Below are 5,191 nucleotides of genomic sequence, written 5' to 3' on the forward strand. Positions count from 1 at the left end.
CTCGCGAGAAGCGACCCCCTTCCTACGATTGGTCCATAGCGCTGAGGAGGTTGAGGTCGTTGCTGTCAACCCTCCAGCGAGCTCTGCTTAAGATCTCCGGCTCCATGGGTCCGTCTCCTACATGGCACCAAGCCATTCCCAGGTTTTCTCGCTTTCTCTCTTCCCCTCTCTCACTCTGTAGGTGTTGTCATGCATGCTCCGTCTCTTAGTCATTTTGCTAATGATGCTTAGATTAATTAGCATATTATGCAGAGTATTTTGCAGGAAGCAGCATTACTGTATTATTAAAGTGATAAAGACAGGAGTCAATTTACATCTTATCTGACCATCTTAGATCTTTCCTTACTAGCTAGATTATAATTTAGATTTGCTCTGTGTTTAAGTTTATTCTCATTCAGGAATCAGCTACTGTACCACAATAGCATTTCTGTCATTCTAATTCTCAAAGTATTTTAGAAATCCCATATTATTAATCGCTTAATTTATGACATAATTGGAGGATATTTGATGGTTGCAAACCTAGATTTTTCCATTTTTCAAATGCCATGTAATCTTTTCGTATAGGTTTGATAGACATATCTTGGTCTAAATCTGCATTTGTGAATTCAGTTTCTTCATTTTTGTTTGCTTGATGATGCATTTCTGTCAGAGCATAGGTATACTATTGTTAGGTGAATTTAACCGTCGATTCATCTGTTTTCCATGTCATACAAAACAATAACCTTCTCTTCTTTAGGTTGTGATTTTAAAACTTGTTATAGCGATCGTTTGAGGAACCCCTGGAATTCTTCATGATGGATGACAAGATGTTTATTTTCCCTTGCTTGCCATCATGTCATGATTCTTGTCCTTGATATTTTAACTCAAATCATGATCCCGGGGCATCAATTAGGAGTACATGTACTTCATCTTTGTCATTGTGCAGATGACGGTCATTTAGCCATTTATATATGTAGTAATCTATTAATAAACCCTTGTCGATCGACCGAGTCAGATTTCTCTTGGGTCTAATCCAACGAACGTGTTGTGCCTCTGACGTTCCACCTTAACTCCACGCGTGGGTAAAATCTTTTAGGTGTCGATGTAAGTTTACGTTTGCAAAAAGATTTCTGTTTGTGGTACCTATAGCCCCTTTCTCCGGCTCATTGTTTCCTATTCTAATTGTGGTGGCCGATTCCCTAAAAAAAATCATGGTGGCATGCGGTTTTCGCCAGTGGCCGGCATCTAAGTGGGTAGCGGGTGGGCGCGATGGCATGGTGGTCGGAAGAAAGGCTGGGCGGGTTGGGGAGTGGCGGCTGACTACGGTGGGGGTGTGACGACGTGGTGCTCGGCGGCAATGTCGGCGAGGCGTGCAAGGCGTGGCCTCAGTGTTGGGCAAAGCGGCTTGTGGTAGTCTGCTGGCTGCTGGAATGGGTGTAGGGTGCTCACGGCGCTGCTTCAACTGCAAGCGATTTGTGCTGCTTGCTCCACTACGCTCTAGTGAGTTTAATCAAGGTTTTGGTTCTCGGTTTGTGTTCTTTTCGCCCCGGAACGAGATGGCCGAAATTCGGCCATTTCAAATATTACTAGTAATAGGCCAAGGTGGATCATGCTTCCCCCTTTACTGATGATACCATAGTACTCCCTCCGTCTCATAATATAAGATGTTATTACATCCAATAACGGAGGGAGTAGATAAGGACATTCATGAAGTCAAGGAAAATAGGTAACAAAACCATACATATCCTTCCATGTGCATAATGCAGAAATGTCATACATACCTCTGCTATGGAGAACCCTCGAGAGATTGATCCAGAAACAAGAATGTTTAATAAAGCTAAAGTATCTATATGAACAAAAATAAACTAGTCCTTATTAATGAGTAGCAATTGTATCTACTCAAGTATTTTATATTGTGTATTACCATGTTGTTCTAAACTCTGAGTTTAGTTGACCCAGAAATTGATTGATCATTTGTCTGATTATGCAGTAAAAGCTTATCGATTCATTTGGTGAGGACTAGAAGCTTATCAATAAATTGAATGATGAATTATGTAGTTTAGAAATAGCTAACTCTATCCCTGCAAATAAAATGAAGTGTCAGCTCTCATATGAACCTGTATTTACAACATTTTGGAGATTGAGGAGCTTGAAGAAAATGTATTTCTTTGTCATGTGCACATACCACCAGATTTATAATGAAAACTTAATGAGTTTGTCTTCAGTTTGATCTTCGTGATAATACTACTTATCCTATACAGATAAAAAGAAATATATGTGTATATGAGTACTTGTAGTTTACGTTTGGTGTTACTTTTCTTTTCAACTTGAAAATTTGGTACTCAGTATACTCCTTGTTGCCTTTGTTTTCTGTCTGGGTGGGTGTGTTCAGAATATCATTTTTTAATAGAATGTTGTGCCTTAAGATTCTTTTTATGGAAAGTCTTAACAGTGTTGTTTTCTTACTCAAATCTATGTTTTGATTTCTTGTTTGAAATAGGGCGACCATATTACTAAAGCTTCACCATACAGTGAAGAATGGATGCATCAACTCTCATCTTATTCACCAAATTAGGAACTGTTCCATCTCTATTTTAATTTCCCCTTTAGGTACTATTGATATACTTCATTTAATTTTTTAAATTAGGATCTGTTTTGCAATTTCAAAATCGATACTCTATGCAGCTAAACATTAGTCCAAATGGCAAACAGTTCTGTAGCTTCTGTTTTTGTCAACACTAAAAACTCGGCACTACCTTCTACTTTTGTTCAACAATATCCTCAAATCCATAGCTCTCCTAAAATAAGTGCGTGGAGCACGAATAGAAATCTACAAAATGATCTGCCTCCTGAACCACCACCCGAAGGGCCAGTTCTTTCCTGGCTTTTTTGGGCTTACAGAATAAGCTGCCCCCTACCCAGCTTATTCTAGAAGCCAAACGAATTTTTTCTTTTAGAAGCCTACTTTTCAAGTCTTAACTATTAGGTTTCTAAAAATAATAATTTTGGTTGGGCTTGTAGAATAAGCTGGGTAGGGGTACCTTATTTCAGCTTATTCTAGAAGCTAGCAAAAGAACTGACCTGAAGATGTGTTTGGCACGGTAAGGCATAAATCAGCCATCTATTTCTGAAAGAAGATTCCTAATTGTCCAATTTCTACTTTATATTGGAGTTTGCAGATTTAATATTTACTTTTTTGCAACAAATAAATTTTCTCTTGGGCTTTGCTTTAGATTCTTTATATACTGTGAAGTGCTGGTTTTGCTCATCTTTAACCCATTGTTTCTGGTCTGATGGCCTTTTACATGCTAGGCCAGCTGCTTAGTTAATGGGCTTGAGGGGGAAGTATAAAGGGTGTTAGATGATAGGAGGTGGGCAGGGCTGCTTGGCTACAAGGTACTAAATTTTCAGATTATTATAGCTAGCAAACTGCACATAAATGTATATACCCATGTACTAGTGTTTTTGTTTTGGCAAAAATAATGGGTGTACAGATGTACACCCATGTACCTTTCCACGAGGTTGTGGAAGTCGGTGTTCAAACACAACTTGCCTTTGCAAGAGGTTTATCTGATGGGCTCCCTAAGTTTGTGAAGGCTGAAGGATATGTTGTGTAAGTTGAGGCAAGTGACTGAAACATTGAAATACATTGTTCTCTGTAACTGTAATCTCGCTCTTCATAAACAAGTCTCGGTATGTGGATTATACCGAATTGTTCCGCTGGGGGGCCAACAAACTACACTAAATCATATAACGTTTGGTCACCCTATGAGACAATCGCTACTCCAAATCATACATAAATAGTCATGGCCTGTTGTTGTAGTTGCTCAAAAAACTTGCTACAGCAAGAATTTTTGTTCATCCAGGCTGTGCTGCCAATTTTTTCTTTTATCAATTGGTGTTAGGTGCCCCTTTTCATCACGAGTATAGGCCGTGGTAGCCTGCTTCGATGGTACAAAATTCACATTCATGAGATGGGTTGTGGACAACTTCTAATCCTTATCCCTTTAGTTTTATGCTACTCCAATTGTATCTGGCACAATTTGATACATCACACGGTTTAGTGTGCATTGAAACAATAGTTACAGAGTTTGGCCTCTCTGTCTTGTTTCTGTGTATACTTCTGATTCAGACCTGCAACCAGCGTGTTCGTGTGATTCCGCTGAATTTGGCACATTCAAACTTCCATTGGGATTTCTCTCATTTTGATATTATTCCCAGTTTATGGTATTGAAGCCTCACGTAACCCTCGAGTGTTATATGTTCTTGTGTGTTGGCAGCCTCTACCTCTTTGTTGGTATGCTTCTAGCAACTCAAAATAATATTTTTTTCAGGTGTCTGTTCAAGTGGATATGAATGTTTCATCCGCTGGAGAGATGGTTGGATAGATGAAATTGACGGGAAATCTTTGGCCACCTGCAGGTTAAGCTGCTTGAAGAACAAGTTCAAACATGTATGATGGCAGTGAAGTTGCGCCTCTGAGTCTCTTTGCATCCTGATGTAATTAGTCCCGTAGTATTCAGTTCTGTAGTAATTATTTCTGAATATTTCCTGCTGCTGGTTATTGAGTTTCAAGTGACATTCAATGTTCTCCAAAGGAATTTTATTTGTACTACTAGTAGGGATGATTTTCATTACGTGAGACATATCCCGGAACCATCATTTACTCTTCTACATGGAATCTATTTATTATATGGCTTTGTTATTGCTGGGCCATGTCGTTGATTATATGATTTTACGGCCATCAGACTAGTTCTTATATTGGCTCTCAAATTCTGTACATCAATGCCTCTCATGGTTCCTTTTTAGATTGGTTCCATAATCTGTACGTTGGCTGCTGATTTTTCTTTGTCCTGTATGCTATTTTGCATGGGTCATCAAATTTCTGAAGCCGGTTCTGAAATTTCTTAGGCCGATGCTTGCGGAAAGAGTCTGTACCGAATGAATTAGTGGACCATTTCCTTACAGTGAGCAAAAATGCCGTCTACAGAACAATTACTGGACTAGGTGGAGAATGATCATTAATAGATCTAGCAAAAATACCTGTGATATACGAATGCATCCTTATGTTCTAGAAAAAAATAGAATACAGCCTTGTCCTATTAAAAAACAGGAACACAACCCTATTGGTTGCCGTAAAATTACAGTAGCATATTTTCATTTTTATAGTGTGATTTGGTTGCGCCATACTGGCTTTCATAATCAGGCCGTA

Source organism: Triticum dicoccoides, chromosome 3B (genome assembly GCF_002162155.2).
Source record: "Triticum dicoccoides isolate Atlit2015 ecotype Zavitan chromosome 3B, WEW_v2.0, whole genome shotgun sequence".
Taxonomy (NCBI): domain Eukaryota; kingdom Viridiplantae; phylum Streptophyta; class Magnoliopsida; order Poales; family Poaceae; genus Triticum; species Triticum dicoccoides.